The following is a 26092-nucleotide window of genomic DNA, read 5'->3' as shown; positions in this document are numbered from 1 at the left end:
AATCCAAGTGTCCACAGCTATAAAATGGAGCAATTATAATTACATCAAGCTGCTGATGGAAGGATTAAAGGCGATAACATTTGTGAAAACACATAATTCAATGCCTGGTATATAATAGACATTCAATAAGCTTGCCTTGCTTTTCTTCTCTACTTCTTTGCCTCTCGTTTTTCCCAAATCCATTTAGAAATTCTCTTACATCATTAACAACAGCAACAAAAAAAGATTTCCAAGTCTTTACAAAGCCAGTGAGGACAGTTGGCCATTTTTACATCATTCTAAAGCTTTGACATCTTTGCTATCCTAGAGGCAAATCTTTAAGGACTTTAAAGTTAGGACAAAATTAACCTCATTTTAAGTATTATTCCTAGACAATTTATTTTTTTAATTTTAATTTTATTTATTTATTTATTAATTTTGGCTGTGTTGGGTCTTCATTGCTGCACGCAGACTTCCTCTAGTTGCAGCGAGCGGAGGCTACTCTTTGTTGCGGTGCGCAGGCTTCTCATTGTGGCGGCTTCTTTTGTTGCGGAGCATGGGCTCTAGGCACGCGGGCTTCAGCAGTTGTGGCACATGGTCTCAGTAGTTGCAGCATGCAGGCTCTAGGGTACACGGGCTTCAGTAGTTGTGGCACGCAGGCTCATTATTTGTGGCGCACGGGCTAAGTTGCTCTGTGGCATTTGGTATCTTCCTGGACCAGGGATTGAACCCATGTCCCCTGCATTGGCATGCAGATTCTTAACCACTGCGCCACCAGGGAAGTCCCACCAGACAATTTATTGCACGTAATACACGCTAGATAGATGCTTCTTAAATTAGTTATTTTCCTCCTTGTAGTCAAAAGTAATATAATCTTCTGAAAGATAATACTAACACCAATAATTGTACAAAATCTGGAGAACTATAATAAGTACTAAGCAAACAGATGGTTAGTTTAAATGACTTAAGAATCTGTGTATTTTTATCTTAAGAAAGACATTTAATACCTGGGCTAATTATAGATACAGCACTGCCTGACACATTGTAATTTATGCTTCTATTCTGATTTCTTCTTTATTTAAAGAAATTAGGTTCCTTTGCATGAGGTGTTCCACGCTTCGGAGGCTTTTATGCAAACTATGGCTAAGCTTAATTCCAACATTTAAAAATGCTTTCAGATACAACTATTACATATAGAATGGGAAAACAGCAAGGTCTTACCGTATAGCACAGGGATATTCAGTATCCTGTGATAAGCCACAATGAAAAAGAATATGAAGAAGAATATATATATATATATAAAAGGAATATATATATACATATATGTATATATATATGTGTGTGTGTTTGTGTGTGTGTGTGTGTGTGTATGTAATGGAATCACTTTGCTGTAGAGCCAAAAATAACACAATATTGTAAGTCAACCATACTTCAGTAAAATAAACTAAAAAAAATAATAAAAATGCTTTCAGCAATAATGCTAGCTTATCCTGTACCTTCCTTAGGAAAAAACAAATTGATGCTACTGTTTGAGTTCATTAGCAATGAAAGAAAGAAAACAAGATACACCAAGAAGCAGACCCATACTTTCCTTGGAAAGTCCCATGATTGCACAAAGAACGTACCTCCATAATCAACATATTTGAATATAGGACTTGTTGAAGGTCAAGGAATCTTTTTTAGTCCTAAATCTATCTAAGTTCTAGTAATGAGTCTATAATTTGTTATAGTTTGCATCACCCTCTGTTGTTATCCAAATGTAAAGATTGTGTGACATCATCTACCTCATCATTGTAGAGATTTTATTTGCTTTCTGTTTTAATCTGATACATACAGCAGAAACTTAGTATTTAAGGTATGAACACTGAAAAGTTTTGATTCTTTCAGAGCAACCCTAAAAAGTCCTTGCAGTTTTGATGAAGAGCTAATATGAATTAAGTCATCTATAAGGGTGATGTGCAAAATAATGAGCAAATCCAGTTGAACATCCAGCATGCAGACCTCAAATGTGGCTTTGTTCTGCTTAATTTCACTTCCCCAGCTTTTCCAGTGAAGTGGCAAAAACAACAACAACAAAAAAAAAAAAAATTGGAGGGAAATATATGTCAGAATTGAAAGGAAAAAACCTTAGGGGAAGATGAAAAGACAGCTAATTTATGAAGAGAAATATATACAGAAGAAGCAGATAATTTTAATGGAAATATGAATTTTAGTAGAATAAATCTAAACCCTATAAAAGTTTCTATGATATGAATTTGAGGATATATTTGAAGTTTCATTGGGTATGTCTAAAATATTAAGGGTTTTCTGAATAACTAGACTCCAATATATAGAGATTGTCTTTACTCTTTCCTCTGTGGTCAAAAAGTTTAACTGAAAATCAAGAACATCTTATACAAACCAGATTTTTATGGGACTTGAGAAACGTTTTGCTCCTTAAGGCAGTTTTTGTCTGTTTGGGAAATCCAAGAATTGGAGGTCAGAAAGAATCAGATTTATAAGGAATTTATCAGAGTGAAACACCTCTGAAGGAGAATGGGGAGAGGGGGCCGAAAGATGCAGGAGAACCTTCATACCACAAATTGGAACTGGCATCTGTGGAAGGAGTGAGCAGAAGAAGGGGCTTTGGGTAGGAAGAGCCCCAACTGCCATGGCCCTGTGAGAACATCTCAGCCAGGCCATTGGGTAACCCCCAAAGAAATACTTCCCACTAATGAGAATCATGCCAGGCAGGACTGACCCATCTCTAGTGCCCTCTTCGGGCTCAGTCATTGAGTGAGAGCAGCCTTGAAGAGTGTGACTTTTCTCTTGACATCTGCTGTGGATCTGGAAACTGTGGCCTTGGAGGCTGTCAACTCACTGCTGATTACTCACAGCAGTTTTTTCATGAAAGGCACACTCCCAAGGCAGCCATAGTCTACTCACTTCTCCATCCACTTTAGGGGAGCAACTCTTCTGTGGTTGCTGTGGGCTTCTCCTACTGAAAAGAAACTTTAAAGAAGGGAGAGAGGGGAATCAACTACAGTTCACTGCAGTTACAGTCTCAGGGAAGCCATGGTTTATTACTTCCCACCTACAGTGTCCATTCGAAACCTTCTTCATTCTCAGCTATCACTTCAGCAGGTCTTGGTGGCTTATCTGATGGTGTTATCCCTGAGTGTTCTAAGCTCCTAGAACGTACACGTGTTTCAGGCTTTATTTGTTGCATGGGTCCATTCATCATTAACGTTGGGCAAGAACCAGAGGCACCCAGTGGTCCACTTGGGTTCCACACATATTCCTCCTCCATGCCTGCACTGTAGATCAGCAGCCCTACTTCCTCTTGCCAGCCAGGACCAATTACCCCTGCCAGTCAAAGTGGTGACTTGTCTTCTTGTCTACAGAATAAATCCAAGTGCCTTCGCAGAAGCTTGTAGTTTAATGGGCACTTGCTTCGGCCCATGGAAAGAACATTCCCCCTTTAGGGGCCATAACTCTAACCCAAAAGAGCCCAACACTGAGAGGCTAGGAAGGACAAAGCACAAAGGTCCCCAGTAGGTCATCAGGAGTGATAGTAAATGGGGCCACGGAATCATTCTGTTGTTATTTCCCAGATCTAAGAGCATATAATTTGGATTGATGTACTTGGCATTTAGTGCAACCCCCATTGCGCCCTTGGCTATTAACAGACCCAGCCCTCTGTCCACCTCTTCTACCATGAACCTTGACCTGTGGAGGAGAGCCAACATTGAACTTCTTAATGATTTGTGTGTCCCTCTCACCAGTGCATTCATAATGGCCAGGCTGAATTATGTGTCCTTTAGGCCTTCCCATAGAAGAGAATCCTCTGGTGGGTATTGTAGACTCACTTAATATACCCATTCCAGCATGCCTACAAGAACAGGCTTTTTCATTTATTCCTTTTCTGTCTTACAGACACACTTCACTGAGCATTGGCCATTTGTTTTTTTTGGTTTTCTTTTTTCCAGGCTTCTAAGGACCACCTTACCAGTGAATTTGTTCATTACCCATGGTCCTTGCCAGAGCATTAAATCCTGTGTCCTAAGGACAAGTCTACAAATTCAGTCATACCTTCTGGCCTCATTTGATCAATCACCCTCAAAATCCAATGCCAGGGATTCTCCTCTGGCCCTTGCTGGTGTATATTAGCTAATTCCTAGAGCCTCTTTAGAGTGCAATCTCTTTCCTTGGTCATCAGGCCCAGCAAATCCCCAGCCAATTTACATTGAAATGTAACCCTAGTTATTGGCCTGGCAAATGGGAGATGAAGCAGCAGCTATTCCTGAGAGCAGGACTTATTGCCTTAAGAAGAAGAGGGCTCTGAAACATCTTTCTGAACAGGGGAAGTATTAAGGGTACATCCTAATTGAGGGGGTGGGCCATGTCTTCAAACTCAGATGGTTCAAGGGACTCTGCAAAGCCAAATTTCTTAAGAGATTCCTCTCCAGATGTCCTTGTTCCATATTTCGGTTTCCCAAATCAGCATAACAGATCTGCTGGGTCTGAGCATTTATTTGTCTTGGGAGCTCTGTGCTTCCAACTATGAACTCTTGTATTTGCTCTCAGCTGTGCCTGCCATTCCACTGCGAGAAATAAGGACCTCTTTCTATGCTACCAAAGAGGCCCTCTCACCCTCACATTTAACCCTTTAACTATTTCTTAACCACCCTCAGTTTTTCATTCTTCCTCTATCCGATGTCAATACAATTTAATAGTAATCAGCCCACTCTGCCGTCCTTTTAGGTATTGTTACTCCCACACTTTTCCAGTGCCCGAGTAATCTCACAGGCAAGAGCATCTCCCTCTACCAGGCTGTTTTGCAGGTTACCACCACTGCAATCTTCAGCAATGGGTCCAAGACTTGGGCCAGGGACTCTCCTTGACCCATATTCCACAATATATGAAGCCCTTCCTGCCAGATGGGTTGGGAGTGATAGGGTCTGAAAATCTCATTATACTACCTGCTTTCTCAGACCACTCTCTGTACCAGAAGTGTCAGTTTGAGTCCTCTAAAAAGCTGAGAACAAAAGGCAATTTGATATGCAAGATATTTATTGGTAGAAATGCCTATGAATGATAAAGGGGAGAAGAAACAGTGGGTGGAAAGAGCCTTCAAGACCACAAGGTGAGTCTGACATTCAAGAAAAGAGCAAGGGAAGGGAGTATGAAGAACCAAGCCTCAGATGGAATGTCACACTAAGAAAGCCTCAGCCAGACAGATGGGGAGGCCTGGAGCAAAGATGGCCCATTTCAGAAGGTGCAAGTTGGGTTTGCCTTTGATAGCCTCGCTTTGCTCAGTCATTGGCTTGGAGCAGCCCTGGGAGGACAAGGTCAATGTGAACCCTGCAGCTGATCTGAAGGTGTCACACCTGGAGGCAGTTTTCTCGTGTCAAGGTCTGAATGGTGTACTTCTAGGTAGTTAGATGTAATACAAAAAAGAAGCACCAACTGTGGCCTAGAGCAAGACAAGTATGAGTTTCTGCACCACCTCTGGTCTAGAGCAAGATAAGTATGAGTTTCTGCACCAACTCTGGTCTAGAGCAAGATAAGTATGAGTTCTGCACCAACTCTGGTCTAGAGCAAGGTAAGTATGAGTTTCTGTGCCAGCTCACTTTCACTGGATCCGTGATCAGCACAAGTCACTTGATATTTATGGGGGTCTGTTTCCTCATATATACTACAAAGACAGTATTACCTTCTTCATAGTTTGTAATGATTTCATATGAAGTATGTAAAATTACACAGCATGACGATTCACAGAGTAGGTCTAGAAAAATGGCATTTACCTCACCAACCTTGCATCAAATTCCTCTTGTCTCCAGTCTATTTTAATTGATCTTGCATTTTAAATTGGGGATATTAGTGTCCTTCAAAAAATCAAATCTAAAAATAATTATTATTGAATTTTATTTTGTCAACATTTTGGAAATCTACTTGCTTCAAGTTGATAAGTAGATAAACCTACCAATTAGGAGTTTTACCATTTGTTATGGAACATGTACACTTTTGCTTGGAGATTTTATTATTGAAATTTGATATTATTATCATTTTAGATAAAAATTTTTACTGTTTGGAAATCACTATATCTCTAATACTTGCAGAAGACATATAAATCAACTGTAGACCTTCTCTGGACGGCCTGTGTGTATATTTCCTCTCAGCGTATTATATATATATATATATATTTTTTTTTTTTTGCGGTACGCGGGCCTCTCACTGTTGTGGCCTCTCCCGTTGCGGAGCACAGGCTCACGGGCCTAGCCGCTTGGCAGCACGTGGGATCTTCCCAGACCGGGGCACGAACCCGTGTCCCCTGCATTGGCAGGTGGACTCTCAACCACTGCGCCACCAGGGAAGCCCGTATTATATAATTTTATGACAACATCTAAGAACTATGTCTGCTGTAAATATGTCGGCTTTCTCAGGCTTGTAAAGAATTGTTTCATGTGTTCTATTATGGAGTAACAGATTACAACTATTTGTCAATTTCAGCTCCATTGTAGATTACATGAATAAAATCGCCACTAATGGCCACCAAACAACTCCTACTCAGTTTTGTTCAATATTTAAATTGTTTGTGTGTGGATGCTTTTGTAATCAACATGTGTTGGTATGTTTATATAACTTTCTTCTTTAGTGGTCTATCAGTACATTAAAAAGCAACAACAGTATCAATCCTTAGAACAAAGAATGAAGATAATCTATCAGTGAGCAAATAGATATGAGATAATGAGAGAATATAGCTGAAAGAAGCCTTAGAGATCTTGCATGCTAACCCCCTCACTCCACACATGTGCAGAGAGGGCAAGTAATTTGTTAAAGGTGACTGAAGCCCGTAGTAGCAGGACTTGAATACAAAGTCGGATTTTTGTCCCCCAGACAGGTACACTTTCCCCTAAATGCATCTGGTATGTGTTTAGCATTGTGTTCAGCCATCTGGGAAATACAAAAGAAGCACAGACACTTTTCCTCATTTTTCCTATTTAATTGATATCATTTTTTGTGATAACAGTTCTTTATGAAGACAAGATCATCTAAATATACTAATGTGTTACACTGAGAAATGAAAAAGGAAGAGCAGTGGATATTTATTGATCTTTCATTCCTTGAAAATAATTGTATGTACTTAATCTCATCTCATTCTTAGTAACACTCTGAAGTGATGTGTTGCATTTTCCTGCTTAGTAGGTGAAGTAACTGAGGCTCAGAAGGTCAAGTGAGTTGTGCACAGGTGTCGAGTTTCTAAATGCAGATTATCTGTGACTTCAAAATCCTCACTCCTTCACCACTTCTAAAAGAGAGCATCTGGTTGATGGGCATTGATTCAGACTAGAACTATCACCTTTGAACTTTCAAAATAAATGGTGTCGTATATAAACACGCACATAATAAATGGTGGAAACAGAGATCAAACAGGGGTCTTCTGACTCCAGAGCTCCTTCCCTTTTCTCAGAATAACCCCTCTACCTATTCTCTCCCTTATTCTTTTCACATAAGATCTAAGTTTCTATTATTAAGTTTTCTTACTGCATTTCTACTCCAGCTATTATATAAATGAAGTGAGAATAATTGGGGAAAGAAAGTTAAAGTTTTGTTCTGGACACACATACATACCCACACTCACACCCACACATTTGCTGGCTAGTTAGGTTAATGAATTACTCGAATTAATTCTTGGCATGGTGCCTCTCTAAGAAAGCAATGAGTTTTTAATTGATTTTGGAACTCTTTCCTTGGCTGTGGTGTTATGAGAGTAACAATGTCTTATGCCATACAGGTAAATCTTGTCTTGGGATCTGATATTTTCCCTTTGCATTCATCTGCTTTACAGCATCATTTAGTATAAAATTGCTCTGAGGCTAGGATTGTCTCCTGTCGGTAAACCGCGATTGACAACTAGAAGACCAGAATATTCCCAGAACTAGTCACCTAGAGTATTCCCCAAATATAGCTTATGGGATAGGCTATGGGATTTGGAAACAAGACCATAAGATGGATGCAAGTGGGGTTCTGACTCACGTTTTGTTTTTGCTATAAGAAGGTGTAAATATGTCCAAGAGAAAATTCCTCTGTTGAGGCGGACATAAACTCTGAAGTCGGTAATCCAAGCATAAGCGCAAGATGTTTTGATAATTTTTATATATTTATTTCTTTTTGCCCCCTCCTTAATACATTTCAAAATCCATGTCTGTCTACCTAATGGACATGACTGGTCAAGATTATAAAACTAAGGGGAGACCGTACACATTTGGGGGCAGAGGTGGTATAGTGATGACAAAATTAATTAAAGTGAGAGAACTGAGAAAGAGAGATGCTTAGGGAGGTAGTAGAAGTTTTTCTTAATGAGCTTATTCTTTTCCACCTCGAAATAAAAAGACCTTGAAAGTACTGGGTTTGGATATTTTAAGAGCAGCCCATGGTCAATGATGCTGATATAGTCATAAAGCAAGACCAAGTCTAAATGAAGGAAATATGCTTTCCAGAATTACTGTACACGTTGAAATTCCTACTCCTGCAATGATTGGACAAAGTTTAAATAGGATTTGCCCAATTACCTAGTCTCCAAAACAGTAAATTAAAAGGCTTGAATGTTTTAAGAATTTGTTATTGCCTCAAATATGAGTTTTTATTCATTCAGCACATACATTTTCATTCTGACTCCTAATAAGCTGTGTGCTTTTTATCTAGCATTCCATTATGTTTGAATCTTTAAACTTGTATTTCTGAGCAATAATTGCAGTTCTAAACAATTACTGTAGTTGGTGTTCAGAGACAGACCTTCTCATGACTAATTCAAGTATACAAAGTGAATTATTTTTATGGTGGAATAGGATTAATCTTGGTGGTGTTGCCCTGGTATATTTTGTGGGATTAATTATTATTAATCTGGATAAATTTTAACTTTAAAAACGTTAATTTAACTCACCAGGTCTCCTGACTCATTAATCTCTTCAATAGTGCCACTTAGGATGAAATGGCTCATCAGGCAATAGTGATTCAATCATAAATATGTGGAAGTGGAAAAGCAGAGACACTGAAGGCTCATAGGATTCAAAACATTTTTCACTTCTCAGCATTCTTCATTTTATTTTATTTTTTATTTTTTATTTTTTTTATAAATTTATTTATTTATTTATTTATGGCTGTGTTGGGTCTTCATTTCTGGTGCGAGGGCTTTCTCTAGTTGTGGCAAGCGGGGGCCAGTCTTCATCGCGGTGCGCGGGCCTCTGACTGTCGCGGCCTCTCTTGTTGAGGCGCACAGGCTCCAGACGCGCAGGCTCAGTAGTTGTGGCTCACGGGCTTAGTTGCTCCGTGGCATGTGGGATCTTCCCAGACCAGGGCTCAAACCCATGTCCCCAGCATTAGCAGGCAGATTCTCAACCACTGCGCCACCAGGGAAGCCCCATTCTTCATTTTAAATAACATCAGTCACTGTTGGAAATTTTCCGACTTCATTAAAATATAATTATCCATTAATGCGACTCTCTCTCTCTGTCTCTCTGTCTCTCTCTCTCTCTCTCTCTCACACACACACACACACACACACACGAGCACAGCTTTACAAAAATGTTAGAGTGCTTCATTTTCCTCATCTTGAGAATGGGTATAATTCCTGTCCTGCCTAGTTTGAAACGTGCTTGAGATAGATGATTCTTGATGAAGTGTAATAATAATGTAAGCTGGAATAATTATTTTAGGGACTGCCTTGTTTTTCAACCTCAGAGATGAATTTTCCAGTTCAATAACACTTTTTGCACATAATAATCCTGTGTGCCAGATATTATGTTTGTGTGCTTTGCACACATGGTGCAAACTCTTCTTAGTAACCCTTCCCGGTTGTTGTCTTATTGGCAGTTTGCACAGGAGGAATTCGAAGAGACAAATTGACCTGCTCACAATTGAGTAAGTGGTGGAGCCTGGGTTGATAATCAGATCTGCTCCTAAAGCCTGTGTTCTTTCCACTGTACTTTCCTGCATTGTTCTTTTGCTTGAACCTCAGTCTAACTCTTACTCTTGCAGTTGGTTCTCCTGTAAAAAAAAATGCCATAAGAATAGTGCACAATTTTTGTTATGGAGCTGGAACTAAAAATAGCCACGATTTTATTTCAATCTTAATATGTGCTAATGGTGTTACATTAATCACATCAGTTAACTGTCAGATTAGCACATGGTTCTTCTTTTTTGTTTTTTTTTTTTTAATTTTTATTTTGTTTTGTTTCATTTTATGGATGAGAAAACTGAGACTCAGGGAAATTAGTAACTTGTGATGCCTCAGATTATATACGTACGGCTAATAAGATGTGGCAGAAAGGCGCTCTAACCCTGATCTGTTTGACCCTGAAGCTTTATTCATCATCTTATTATATGGAAGTATTTCACGAAAGTGAAACATGCTTGCAACTGTTAGGATTATTATAACATTTTTGATTTTTTATCTTTTACCTCTTGTAATTAGCCATCAACTTGAACCGTGGAGGTGTATATTATCTCCTTTGTGTGAATCATTTTGTCCTGATTTTTCTTTGACTGTGGTCACACTGCCAACTCCTTATGGCAGAATGTTAGAGCCCCAGAGAGACCCAGAGCTGCCTGGTAGTTCATCCACAAAGCCTACATACATGGAGAGCTGATGATTTACAATCAGCAGCCGGCACAGAAATGGGAGGATCAGTTGGGCTGTGGAGTCTATTGAGACACGTACAAAACCCACTTTCACACTTGATTTATGTCATTTGGGGCAAACAACTGATAATCTTTCTGAGGCTACAGACCAGACTTTTTAGACCAGCGAATGATAAAGTCTCAGGATTTATTCCTATAGCTAAGTCTTTCTCTTTCTACATCCTCTCTAGTTTTTTAGGCTCACTAAGGGAAATATCTCTGGCTTCAGATTGATCATAACAAACAGAAGCTGGTAGGAAAGCTACAGCCATCTGTTTTCTATGAATTCAATGTCCCGATTAGAGACCCCTATAGGATATATGTGTCAGAAAGACATGGCATATTACTTATGTGAAAGAATATTATTTCTTGCTATGACTAAAATATGTCAGCCTTGGAACTTGCCTCTTTTAACTGTTAATTCTTGGTTTTGTTGTTGTTTTTTTAAGAAGTATTAGAACTAGATGACAAGTCAGGGATACAGATGAAAATTTTAGCTGGGAAATGGAGTGGAGAGGGCTAGAGAGAGAAAGAAGAATTTATTAACCTCATTTTTTGATTGGGTCAAAGTGAGAATTTTATACTTCTTGATTCTTATACAATTGTAAAAAAATTTATTTTGGGTTTTTTGGCTCTTATTTTATTGCTTAGTTTTAAATTTTTATATAATTTTTAAAGGTTACTTTCCATTTACAGTCATTGCAAACTGTTGTACAATACATCCTTGAGCCTATCTTATACCCAACAGTTTGTACCTCACACTCCCCGACGAACATTTTAAATGAATGCCTCTTAAGATCTAGATTTTTAAAATTCTATTCCTGATTATTGTATTGTTTTCCTGAAGGTTTACCCTTAATTGTCAGAACCCAAAGAAATATTACCCATTGCTCTCCACAGTTTTCAATAGAAAAGGATGATGCCCCGTTGCTACTTTAAAGTTATAAGGAGATCTGCTAAAAGCTCCTTGATTCTTCCTCAGAAATGTCTGCATCTGAGTGCTGGTAAGACTGGTCCATGAAGCATACTGTCACCTTAATTGGAAGAGTAGATATTCCTCCTGATGCTATTCTTTGGGTCCAGAAAAGGAATTGCAAGAATATCATGCTTGAATTGGGATACGTATTCCCCCCAAATATCAATAAGAACATTTCAGAGTGACTTTACCCCAAATATACATTTTTCCAGCACTGCTGACGTAGAATCCGATTAACAAGTTTAAAACAGCGGTACAGCGGCAGTGTTACTCACTGGCGAGCTGGCAACTCATCTCTCACCTCACAGGAGATAGCTACCTTCCCAGATTTGAATGTGAATAATTAATGGATTGGGGATGGACAAAGGTGGCGTATGTTCTTCTACTGCTGTTTTGTTTTTTTTTTTTGCTTGTTTTATTTCCTGTTTATTTTTATTTGCAACTTTGATCCTTTTGGTGGTTGTGCTGTGTGCTGATCCCGTCCTCTGGAATTGTACAATCCCTACTCCTAAAACAACCTTGGCATGCCTTCAGTTACCTATTCTATTCTCTTTTTCCCCTCATTTTAATTAGACCCTCTTTATCCCTCTTCTTTTCCACTATTTTGCATTCTCTCCCCAGATTGACTCTTCCATTCTCCATAGGGGTCCATAGGTCACACATTTACACTGTTGTAAAATTCATTAGACATTTGTGTGGGATTGGGGAGGGGATAGAAAATGGAAAATTTTTGTATAAAAAAATTTCTGAAATACTCCTTTCAGAAAATTTGAAGAAGACTAAAAGAGATGTTAAAATGTTTCTCCTAATCTCTCTCCCAGGGTTAACTTTTGCAACCATGTTTGTAGATTTTTGTTTCTGAAAATGTCTGGAAGGAGTTTCACCAATTTGGTGCAGATATTTATGCTACTTTGATTTTAAATGTGGATTATATACAGCGGTGTGCTGGTAAATGTTTAACAGCTAGCTCTTCGAACAAAATATATGCATATGTGTACATACATACATACATATGTACATATATATATATTTACAAACCTTACTGATATAAAGGATATATAACGCACAATTTAAAAATGATAATAAAATATAAATTATTCTTTATTGTAAATTCCATACAGCTGATTTATTCTCACAGAATGCATTTGTTGATTTTTACAGAAGTCTTGCATCTATAGCCAACCTACGGTTGCAAGTGACAAATAAATATGTTTCCAATATGAATATTGATTGATATTTTCATTTACATTAACCTGTAAGTCAAAAGTGAAACAGCAAAGACATATTGAAACTTCACTAGTTTGTAAATTAAGTAAGCAACCTCTTTGTTGAACTGGATAATAGTGTTCAAATACTGGAAGAATATTTCTCAGTTTGCTCTGCTACCTGCAATATAATGTCTATAGGTATGAAACGTACATTTAATCTGCATTATTAACATTTTTTCCATCACTTTTTAAGTTTAAACTATGCATTCTCAAAGAGGATAATATAGCCCCTTGGGGGCAAAAAGTGACTCTTTGGATGGAGCAAAAAATGTTACTTTTTCATATGTAAAGCATAGGTATACATGCAGTATACAAACAGTAATATATCTGTGTTTTAAATATTTCATGGAGAGGGGACAATTAGGCCAAAAATATCTAAAAGGACTACTCGGGGGTAACAATAACAAAGCAAAAAGTTGAGAAACACTTGTTTAGAAAATCAACCAAACAAGAAATAAAACCCTGATCTGTAGTGTTTGCTGATTTCTAGTAAGTACTCCCATCGTGGCCAATTTCAAGCTACCAATGTGATATCACTGAACATGGAGTTGGGAAGAGAGGTACAGCACCGAACCATTATATAGTACTTCCACCATGCAGGCATAACGGGTATAAAGAAGAACCTCAAGAGTGTAGAGATTAGTAAAATGTGGTAAAATAATTAGCAAGCAATGAGTTTTAAGTATTTTAATATAGATTATTAAATTGGACATTTATGTAATTTTATTTCTATTAAAGACTTTATTTAAACAACTGGCTCACAGAATTTTTGAAAATATAAGCATCATCTTTCCTGAGCAGGTTGGAGCTGGCTCCTGCACACCACTAGATAATAAATGCAAAATTTTAGCCGGGGGAGGCTGCCTCATAGGCACCCCAGAGAGGCAGCTTTTCTTCAGCCCTGTTGAAAGGATGCCTAGAGAGGGCCCAGCAATTTCTTTTAGTTGGCTGAGATAATAAATATTTTGTCCATACCTTTAATGTTTTGAAAAATGGTATATACTTCTAGAATTAGACTTATTAGTTCAAATGGTGTGAACTCACTTTAGGACTGGATACCTAATATCAAATTGTTTCCAGGAAGGTTGCATCAAATTATGCTCTCCCTAGCAGGGTAGTAGATTCCTATTTCACTGGACATTACACTTAAAAAAAAAAAATTATCACCAGAGAATTATAGTATCTCATTATTGATTGAATAGCAAATTTAAAAGTGAAATTTGCATATGCCCGTTGGAGAAGATTGTATTGTAGCAAACAGTACAACCACATGAAACATGCTACAGATAATCATTCAAACCATTACGAGTATAGGTTTGAATTAAACAGTCATTCAAACATGTCTGAAAGCCAGAGATTTGAAAACGAAGGAAAAAAATCTCATTATGACCAGTTTGAGAGATCCTTTAGCAAGGGCTCATTATTTTTCAACCAACAAATATTTTCTCCCTCTTCCAATATCTGTAATGTTGATAATAATGGGGGAGTCTTTATCCAACCATCATCATTCAATGGGTATTACAGTATAGATAATATGGAGCAACCCTACATGTGTAATCAAACGAGTGAGGCCTTAAGTGAGAGCTCTGTCTTCAACAATTACAACAGTATTTATAATGGAGCAAGAATCTATCCATACATTGAATCTGGGACTAACTTTGACCAAGACTCAAGTCTCATGAAACATCAGAGAACTCAATTTTCAGAGAACCATTATAAAGCAAATGAATGTAGAAATGTCTTTTATCAACGCTCAGATCTTATTACACATAAGAATATCCATATTGGAGAAAATAATGACAAATTTAGTGAACGTGGTAAAGTTTTTAACCAGTCTTCAAGAGTTTCTCAACATCCGAGTATTCGTGCTAGGGAGGAACGTTACAAGTGTAATACATGTGCGAAAGTCTTTAATCAATTATTAAATCTAAATAGACATAGGGAAATCCATACTGGAGGCAAACATTACAGATGTGAAGAATGTGGCAAAGCCTTTAACAGACACTCAAGCCTTACTCGACACCAGAGAATTCATACTGCAGAGAAGGCTTACAAATGTACGGAATGTGGCAAAGCCTTTAACAGGCGTTCATATCTTGCTCAGCGAATTCATACTGGAGAGAAACCTTATAAATGTAAAGAATGTGGCAAAGCCTTTAACTGCCACTCGAATCTTACCTGTCATAACTCATACTGAGAAGAAACTATATAAATGTACAGAATGAGGCAAAGCCTTTAACAGGCATTCATATTTTACTCAGCATCAGAGATCTCACTGGAGAGAAACCTTTCAAATGTAAAGAATGTGGCAAAGCTTTTGATTGCCACTCAAACCTTCTTTGACATAAGATAACTCATACTGCAGAGAAGCCTTACAAATACAGATAATGCGACAAAGCCTTTAAGTGAGCTGTCACCTCACTCAACATCAGAAAGTGCATGGTGGAGAGAGACCCTACAAATGTAGTAAGTGATGAATGACATTTGTCCTAAACATACACATCAGAAAACGCCAGAGAGTTCATACTGGGAAGAATGTTTGATGATGTAAAACAATGTAGGAAAGTATTTAATTAAAAAATCAGATCTAAATAAATATCAGAGAATTCATAGTAGATAGCATTTAGTCAATAACTCTTTTCTGGTATTACTTTAAATCAAGATATTATAGAAAATAATCAAAAATTAAAACACTTAGAAAAATTATTTGTTAGTATGGATCACAGGACCAAGGGGAGAGATGTTTGACAGGTATAATTATTATCATTGTATCCTTATTTATATTGACATTATTTGAAAATAAAATTTAATATAATTCAACTCTCAGAAAAAAAAAAACAAAGCTCCAAACATTTAAGGGTTAGTTGAAAGGTTCCTGAAATGTGTTGTTCCTTTACATTTGAAGTTTTTAGGTCCTCCCTATTCTGTAAGATGTTATTTATAAATGACTAGATCTATTTTTAGTGGTGTGGTACAGAATCCCCTCTGGCAGTATAGACAGTATCACGATTGCTAACAGTTTTATAAACAATATAGTTTCTATGATAGTGATGACAAAGAAAAAGATCCTGTCAGAGTCTTTTTTAACTGAAAATCATGTCATTTCAAGAATCTAGATAGATATTAAAAGTTCTCCTGGATGTGAGGTTATATAGAATAGCATTTGAATATAAAGACTTTTAAATGTATTCCTCCAAAGAATTGTTGATACATATATTTTCACTGCTTCTAAGCATTTTCACGTGCAGATATAGGCATTAAAATCTTCATCATCACAATCTGACACATTTTATTTCTTTTTGTTTTTATTTATCAAGACTAAAGTGATTATTACTCTCAGGATTTGTTGGCTGGTACATCAGGACTTATATGAAGCATATAGTCTTAGAGATGTGAAAAAAGAGATTAACATATTTTAGAATGATAAAGGACACATATAACATTAAAATCGGTATAAATTTGGACCCATTTTCATAATAAGAAAACACATTGTTTAAGATTATTGGTTTAAAACAAGGAAATAGCCATCTTTTACTAAGGTGGATGTTCTATGATGTGTTACTCCTTCTGACTAGGGAAGCTATGAAGCTGTCTGTGAAGTTGGCCTCATATATAGTAGCATCTGAAACATTCATGTCTACTGGACATCTGGTGCCCTTATGGGCCTGATGATGGAGAAGGCTCTGGAAGAGTTCCCTATACTGGGAGGGCTCCTTAATAGCATATCCTGTCCACAGTTCAAGATTCCAACAAGTTTATCTTGGGCTCTCTTTCCATCAGACTTTGGATGATGATCAAGAGAGATGATCAGGAGAGAGCCAGGGCTTAGGCTTCGGAAGCAACTAGGATCAAATCCCATCTCTGTTGGGTGGCTGTATGTCCTTAAGCAAGTCCCTTAACTTTTCTCAGTTTCATTTTCCTCAAAGAGTGCTTGGGGACACATTCATCCATTCAACAAATATATTTTGAGCTTTCTATTAGGATTCTCCAGTGAAACAGAACCAGTAGTCTGTATAGAAAAATATTTATTTATTTTTATTTATTTATTTATTATTTTTAATAGACTCTATTTCTTTAGAGGAGTTTTAGTTCACAGCAAAATTGAGCAAAAAGTACAGAGGGCTTCCCTGGTGGCGCAGTGGTTGAGAGTCTGCCTGCTGATGCAGGGGACACGGGTTTGTGCCCCAGTCCAGGAGGATCCCACATGCCGCGGAGCGGCTAGGCCCGTGAGCCATGGCCACTGAGCCTGCGTGTCCGGAGCCTGTGCTCCGCAACGGGAGAGGCCACGACAGTGAGAGGCCCACGTACCGCAAAAAAAAAAAAAAAAAATAGTACAGAGTTCCCATACACCCCTGTACGCCTGTAGGCATAACCTTCCTCATTAATCAACATCCCCCACCAGAGTGATACATTTATAACATTTGATGAACCTACATTGACTCATTATCACCGAAAGTTCATAGTTTACATTAGAGTTCACTCTTGGTGGTGTACATTCTATGTGTTTGGACAAAATTATAGTGACATGTGTCTACCATTATAGTATCATACAGAGTAGTTTCACTGCCCTGAAAATTCTCTATGCTCCACCTATTCATCCCTCCACTCCCCAACCCCTGGCAACAACTGATCTTTTTACCATCTCCATAATTTTGCCTTTTCCAGAATATCATAGAGTTGTAATCATACATCATGTAGACTTTCAGATTGGCTTCTTTCACTTAGTAATATCCATTTAAGCTTCCTCCAAGTCTTTTCACGACATGATAGCTCATTTCTTTTTAGCACTGAATAATATTCTATTGCCTGAATATACCTCAGTTTACATATCCATTCACCTACTGAAGGACATCTTAGTTGCTTCCAAGTTTGGGAATTATGAATAAGTTGCTGTAAACATCCATGTACAAGTTTTTTTGTGGACATAGTTTTCAACACTTTTGGATAAATACCAAGGAATGCAATTGCTGGATCGTAGGATAAAAGTATATTTCATTTTGTAAGAAACTTCCAAAATGTCTTCCAATGTGGCTGTACTATTTTGCATTCTCACCAGCAATGGATGGAGTTCCTACTGCTCCATATTCTCTCCAGCATTTAGTGTTGTCGGTGCTCTGGATTTTGGCCATTCTAGTAGGTGTGTAGTGATATGTCATTGTTGTTTCAGTTTGCATTTCACTGATGAAACATGATGTACAGCATCTTTTCATATGCTTAATTGCCATCTGTATATCTTCTTCTTTGGTTAGGTGTCTGTTCAGGTCTTTTGCTCATTTTTTAACTGGATTGTTTATTTTCTTACTGTTGAGTTAAGAGTTCTTTGTATATTTTAGATAACTGTCCTTTATCAGACATGTCTTTTGAGAAGATCGTCTCCTGGTTTGTGACTTGCCTTTTCATTCTCTTGAAAGAGATTTATTTTAAGGAATGGTTCATGCAGTTGTAGAGGCTGGCAAGTCCAAAATCTGCAGGGTAGGCCAGCAGGCTGGAAGCCCAGGGAAGAGTTGATGTTGCAACTCCATTGCAGGCAGTCTGCTGATAGAATTCTCTCTTTCTCAGTGAGATCTTTTTTTTCTTCAGGCCTTCAGCTGATTGGATGAGACTCACCTACATTGTGGAAGGTGATCTGCTTTACTCAAAGTCTACTGATGTAAATGTTAATCTCATCTAAATAGTATCTCCACAACATTCAATGTTTCGCTGAATATATGGGTACCATGGTCCAGTCAAGTTGATACGTAAAATTAACCATCATAGGCTCCTTCTCTGAGTCAGGCACATTTCTAAGCACTGGAGTTTGATCAGTTCCCAATATATATATATATCAGTCCCAAATATATCATTATGTTGTACGTCTGAAACTAGTATAATGTTTTATGTCAATTAGACCTCAATTTTAAAAAAGGAGTCCTACAATTTGTGAAGCCTACTTTCTAACAGATGGAGAGAGATAATAAACAGTAAAAATAATACACAAGTAAATCAAATGGTAATTTATAATGCAAGAAGACTTACAGGAAATTGATGAGATTGAGGCAGATCAGGAATGTGGAGTATGGAACAACGGACTGACATGTGAGAAAAGATGGGAAAGCAGAATGTGACTTAGCCTTGTGATATGTAGGGGAAGAGAGTCCCAAGCAAAGACTAACCTAAATGAGTTAACTCATTTAAAACTCCTTGAAGAGAATATCTGGCATATAGCAGATGGAAATTAAATGTGACTTCTCTTAAAGATTTAAAATTAACAGTGCATAGAATCTTGGAGTGTTGGGACAGGAAGAAACCTTTGAGATTATTTCATTCAACCTTGCCATTCATTTTATAGATGAGCAAAGGAACTGGAGGGAGGGGAAATGTTCTGCTTAAATTCAAAATTCTGTTTGTGATGGAGCCATAACTTGCGTGTGTATCTCTTGGCTCCTGAGTTCCCATTTTAGCGATTCAACCATAGATCTTATAATGCAAGTTCTAGAACCAAGTAATACATTTGGATTTTCAGAGAGAACTTGCTTTGAAATGAATAGTTGTGACCCCCTGAAATTCTGGTATTAAAGCCTTAATGCCCAATGTGATGATATTTGAAGGTGGGGGCTTTGGATGATAATTAGGTCATGAAGGTGGAGGCCTCATGAATGGAATTGGTACCCTTATTCTTAAAAATACGACATGATCTCTTTCTCAGCCACATGAGGTTACAGCAAGAAGGCATCCCTCTGGCAAACTAAGAAGAGGGCCCTCACCAGAAAGCAAATCAGCTGGTCCCTTGATTTTGGACATGCCAGCCTACAGAACAGAAATTTCTGTTATTTAACCATGCAGTCTGTGGATTTTTATTACATTAGCGGGAACTGACTAAGACAGACCTATTGACGTTTTAACATGGTGTGACATGAATATAGGATTTCAAAGGCTAAGCTAGATTGGAGAAGAAGGAAGCCAGGCCAGGGAGGCGTATTGAGATCTCTCTAGTCCTCCCTATATGGCAGATGACTGACCGCTCAAAAAGTCACAACAGCAATGAGAGTTTATTTCTACTTGCTTTCTTTGAGTTAAACATACTCGACAGACTCTGTAAGTCAACATTCTACAATGTGGGAGTGATACCTCTTTGTAAATAAGTATTAATTGAAGCAGATTTTTCCCAACTTCAACCACAACTGGGAGCAGGTTAGGCCTCTTTTTGGTCTTTAAAAATTTTTTTTCTTTTCCACCCCACATTTAAAGTTTCCCTCAGCTGCAAGCTATGTAATATGAATAACACCGTGGTGGGCCTTACCATGCAGGTAAATCAAGGGCAATGACAGTGAGCCTCTGCCCAAATGGTACTCTGTGTGTCACTGCTGGGTTGTGATATACTGTAAATAATACTGGCTGTTTGAGAAGCTGGAATGATGAATGCAAACAGCATTGTTCAGGTTTATGAACATCAATTGATATGCACCCATCCGTCTCTCTGTACTTCCTGCTTCTCCACTTATGCAAGTAAGAGTGTCAGTTAGTCTGGAGGCTGACAGGACATTAAAGAGCGTTTTGCTGGTTGTGTTTGCAATGCGTAGACCATTTGTTTCCTTTTCTTAGGGAAGATCATTATGAGACTGACTGTAAAGTATGGAAACATAAATAAACTTCAGTTACATCGGAGTTGGTCTCTGCGTTCATAGCAGAGACGAAGTATTCTGAAAGGGGATGCATTGGAGGTGAAATCTGGATAAGCCTGCAAATCAAAGGAGAGAAAAAGACTGATTTTAAAGGAGAGGCAGACATGGGATCAAGGCTAAGCACTGGGCTAAGCCTTAAAGTCTGCTTCAGTATCATTATTAAATTATCTGATTAATATTCTTTAATAATGCATATTAACTAATTTAGAGTGAATAAGCTTGTTGACCTCTAGCTGCCTAATTTCCACATCAGGTCCCTTGATATCTGTAACTTATTAGCTTTATAGGCATGTCATTATTATTATTCAGTTAAAGTTCTAGGTGTCTTGGGGAGACATGAGAAGATGATAATTAGATTTAAAACATGGTCATTCCATTGTTATTATAAAATAGACAGGATGTCTTTAATTTTGTCAGTTAACATTTTCATATAATACACATTTCAACAATAATGAGCGTTTATACTCTGATATAATTCGCTACAATATCATTAGCATCTACGTATTACGTAATGAAATTATGGCCTGCAATTATATGATGCAGTAGATTCAACAGCGTTTAACTGCTTCTCCCCCATATATTTCTACTTTTTTCCTCTCAATATTTAGTTCACTGAATCCCTGGTTTTTAATTTACCCGTTGATGCTACTTCCATGAAGTCATCAGAGTTTCATACACTACTAGTTATAAAATGGTGACATCATATGAAGAAGTTGATAAGCTTACCAATTCTCCCAGAACTGGGAATACCCTACTCTATTTCCTAAACATGATTGATTAATTGTTGATTGATTCTGTTTCCAAAATGAGGTTCATTTTTCTTATACACACATCTGAACACCAATCTGTCCATAAGCTCTGGACAGAAATTTGTTTAGGTCCTGTGGTTGGACTCCAAGATAAGATGGCATTGCTGTCCTTTTCCACATATAACCCAACCAGTTTATTATAAGACCTATTCTCCGTACCTGTGCGCACCACAGGGGAAAAGGAAAGGTGGTTCGTCCTGTTTGTACTCATGGTCGCCTCAAATGCAATCAAGGTGATATTGTAGTTGTAGAATAGCCAGGGCAGTCTTAAAATATTATTTCAGGCATAGTGTGTCGGTCAAACTATATCCTCCCCTGATTGTATCGTGAACACCATATTCTGTCTAATAATCGATAATGAGGGAAGGGAAGAGTTGCTTTGATCAGGAGAAATATGGTTTAAGAAATAGACATTCACTCAACCCACATGATGTATAGAAGGAACGCTTGATTTGGAGTCAGATATTGTCAGCTTAAGGAAGCCTTTGTCAACGGCCAGCTCTGTGGCTTTGCAGAAGGCATTTAAGTCTCTGAGGTTCAGCTCCTTTGGGGGTCAGGGGGCGCACACCCTCACACATAACGTGTAGTTTACTCACACTCGTATCATCTATTACATAGAGCTGTGGGAAAATGCAAATGAAAAACTAACATGAAAGTACTTTGCTAACCGTGAAGCACTAGGACAAATTACGTGGCTCTAAATACTCTCCCCTCAGCCTGTCACTGCCCCCTTGATCACCACTGGGCACATCAGGAATACTCCCTCCCATTGCCTTCCCATTTACTGTTCTCTTTGCCCCTGTGTTAGTTTGCTAAGGATGCCGTAACAAAGTACCACAAACTGGCTGGCTCAGAATGGAAATGACTGCATAGTTTTGGCGGCTGGAAGTCTGAAATCAAGGTGTCAGCAAGATTGAGGGAAGGATCTCTCCCAGGGCTCTCTACTTGGCTTAAAGATAGCTGTCTGCTCCCTGTGTCTCTTCCCATTGTTTTCCCTCTATGTATCTATCCCTGTTTCCTCTTCTGATAAGGACACCAGTCATACTGGATTAGGGCCTACACTAAAGACCTCATTTTAACTTGATTAACTCTGTAAAGACCCTGTCTCCAAATAAGGTAACATTCTGAGGTACTGGGTGTGAGGACACCAACACAGCTTTTTTAAAGGTTCAACACATAGTAGTCCCCAAAGAGTTACATGACCCCCTCATTTCTTCGAGGTTTTTACTCTCTGATGAATCCCTCTCTGGCCATCCCATTTAAAAATATGTGTTCCCAGACACATATGTGCACCCTCTCCCTGCTTTGATTTAATCAGTAGCACTTACTACCACTGACATACTATTTATTTCCCTAATTTCCTTGTTTATTGTCTGAGTCATTCCACTTGATTAAAAGGCCCATGGAAGTAGGGGTCTTGGTTTGTTTTGTTCAGTTCTGTCTTCCAGTCACTAGAAAAGTACCTGGCTCATAGTAGATGCTCAATAAATGTTTGCTGATATACCACATCTTCTTTATCCATTCATCTGTCAGTGGACATTTAGGTTGTTTCCATGTGTTGGCTATTGTGAATTGTGCTGCTATGAACATAGGGGTGCATGCCTCCTTTTGAATTAGAGTTTTGTCTGAATATGTGCCCAGGAGTGGGATTGCAGGATCATATGACAGCTCTATTTTTAGTTTTTTAAGGAACCTCCATACTGTGTTCCATAGTGGCTGCACCAACTTATATTCCCACCAACAGTCTGGGGAGGGGGGAACTCAAGTTTTGAACCACATTATCTCCCTTTCAGCATCTGAGTGAGAGCAACCAACATATCTGTAAAGTTCAATTCAATGAAGCATTACTAAAGAGCTCTCTACGTCCTATAGTACGTGTAAGTTCACTCTTATTCAGCTACAATTCTCAGCTAGAAAACCAGAGGTAACAAGGATTTCAGACCATTATAAGCTTTATCCTTTTTTTAAAGCTGTCATGGGGGTTTCAATATTGGAAATACCCATTTAGGTAGCATCAAAGGCAGGAGAAAGGAATTTGGGGACCAGACATCATGTGGTAGTAAAATGATGGCAGGGCAGCTTCTCAGCTTCTGTGTATTCATTTGGAGAACTGGAGCTGCTCTCAGTTCACTGCTTATAAACCTTGAACACCATGCAGATTCACTGAGCAATGGTACTCATTAAAATAATTATGTTTCTCTACTCAGAATTTGGCTTCAAGATCACTTTTGGTACTTTAGCCTTTCAGTGCCATGATTTTAGAAAGAAATGAAAGGCAGGATTTTTTTTTCCAGCTCATCTCCAGCAAATGAAGCTCATAAAGGTGCCAGTGACAAAATAAATCAGTTATCTGGTGCTCTCAGCTGAATATAGCTACTGTTACTGTTGGCTGATATGCCTCTGGGGAAAAGACATTTCAGAAAGGACTAAATCCACACATAGTGTTGCTGTAATAAAGCAACATTTAGCAAAAAATCAACTTTAGGAACACTATAGTAAGGCTGGAAGCTAATTTACAAGGAGGTCTGTGCAAAATCCATTATTTCAGTGCTATCTATCTGTAACAGACTCAAGTGCTGCCAAAGCTAGGTGTGAATTTAAACTATTGCCATTTTCGGGTGCAGGCTGCGTGGGATGCCAGAAAGAGCTTGGGCTTGTAAGTCGAAACAGTGCAGCTCAGCTACTTACTAACTCTGATGGTCAAATCTCTGTCTTTCTAAACCTGATACGTCCATCTTTAAAATGGAGCTAATAATATTCTCTCTAGGTGTATGTGTGATAGTTAAATTCAGTTATTTGGAGGTAATTCAATACTGGTTGTATATCTGCTCTTCTGGTGATTGGTGCTGTAAATCTGTCATTTCTTTAGCCTCATCTTTATGGTTCATTTCTCCATTTCAGCACATATGCATTGCAACCGTTGATTTCATGAGCACATTACTTAAGTTCTTTAAGGCTCAGTTTTCTCATCTGCAAAGTGGGAGACCAATGACAATGAAAATAAGAGTTAACAACTATGGAGTGCCTGCCATGTACAAGATATTGTGCTGAGTGTTATCAGAACCATCTGAAATCAGTCCTATCACAATGATCTTATTTTACAGATGAGGAAACTGGCTTCCAGATGTTAAGTAGCTTGTCCATAGTAATACAGATAGAAGGTGGTAAAAATCTAGAGTTACTAGCGTAATATCTGGTAGAGATTAAGTAAGATTGTAATTGTTATTATTAATATCATCAACATCATGACCCTCATACTCATGTTATCTGCAATGTAATCTCCTCTACCACCATGTGATCTCTGTGAGCACGGGGAGTATATCACAAATACACTGTTTATCATTACAAACTAGATTACTGAACAGACACTCAGTAAGGGCTTAGAGAGAGAAATGAAGAAAACAAAAGAAAGGGAAGGAGAGAAGGAGGAAGGGAAAAAAAGAGGAAGGAAGGAAGAAAAGAAGGCAGATATGCATGGATGAAATTCATACATGTTGCCTTCTTGTTGCCTTCTCATACATCTGCTATCCTGTTTCTCACCCGTTGACAATTTGAAGAGCGCTATTAATGTGGAACGTGGCAGGCTTATGAGCAATCATGGTTTCAGTTGGTAGTATGCCATTTTCCAAAGTGCCTGTACAGATGAATGGAACAAGACAAGTGGCTCTATTTCTTTAATGACTGTCAAAGCTCTCTTGCTGTCAAAGCTTCTGCCAGCAAGCACCTGAATGAACCTTGAAATATTTTGACATAATTATGTTGACCAAGGCTCTCTACTTAGAGATCCTAAACTGCCCTTTACAAAAAAAGCATCTTTCACTTGCAAGGGGAATGATTGTTTTTCCTGTGTATCCTTGATTATACTTAATATGTGTCTCTGATGATTATAACACAGCAATGGGGGTCATCCTATGGCACTCACTCCTGAAAGAATAGGCTAAGATATATTTATGTTTTGCCTGGACTGCAAACTCTGTGTTCCCTGAACCCACACTTTCCCCTCCAGCTATTAATTTTCTTCTATTAATTCCCCAGGTCTTGAATATGAATTTTTTTTTGATTTTTAAAAACATCAGTGGATATTCAATAAAAACACACACTTTTATAAGATGTCAAAGAAATGCTTGAAAATAGTGGAGGAACATGGTTGGCTTTTTCTTTATTAATTTAATTTATTCATTCAATTCTTTATTCCCACCATCTTTTTACAAGCATTTATCTAGTGCATGCTATTATGTCAAGCCCTGCACTTAAAGAACTGGTGGCCTAATTGGGGGAAGGGGGAGCAGATACACAAATACATAATTAAAATATGATAAGATCATTATTATAATAGATATATCTATAGAGTGCTGCGAAAATACAGAAGAGAGATTGCCTTTCTCAGCTTGTGAAACCATGGAAGGCTTCAGAGAGGAGGTGCTATTTGAGCTGCAACTTGGATGCTAGAAGGGAATTAAAAAGTAGAAAGAAGGGAAAAAGCATCCCTAAGCAGAGAAAATGGCACAAAATATCATTAAACACAGCATGTCCAGGGAATGGCCCAAAAGGGTACATGGAAGGTATGTAGGTGTGGAAAGGTAAAACCAAAAAATGAAGTTAGAGAGAGTGAATTGATGAACATTTGATAGTTTTTAGATTCTCACCATGTGCTAACTTTTTTTTTTTTTCGGTACGTGGGCCTCTCACTGTTGTGGCTTCTCCCATTGCGGAGCACAGGCTCCGGACGCGCAGGCT

Source organism: Neophocaena asiaeorientalis, unplaced genomic scaffold (assembly GCF_003031525.2).
Source record: "Neophocaena asiaeorientalis asiaeorientalis breed wild unplaced genomic scaffold, Neophocaena_asiaeorientalis_V1.1 scaffold250, whole genome shotgun sequence".
Taxonomy (NCBI): domain Eukaryota; kingdom Metazoa; phylum Chordata; class Mammalia; order Artiodactyla; family Phocoenidae; genus Neophocaena; species Neophocaena asiaeorientalis.
This window is presented reverse-complemented; position numbering follows the sequence as displayed.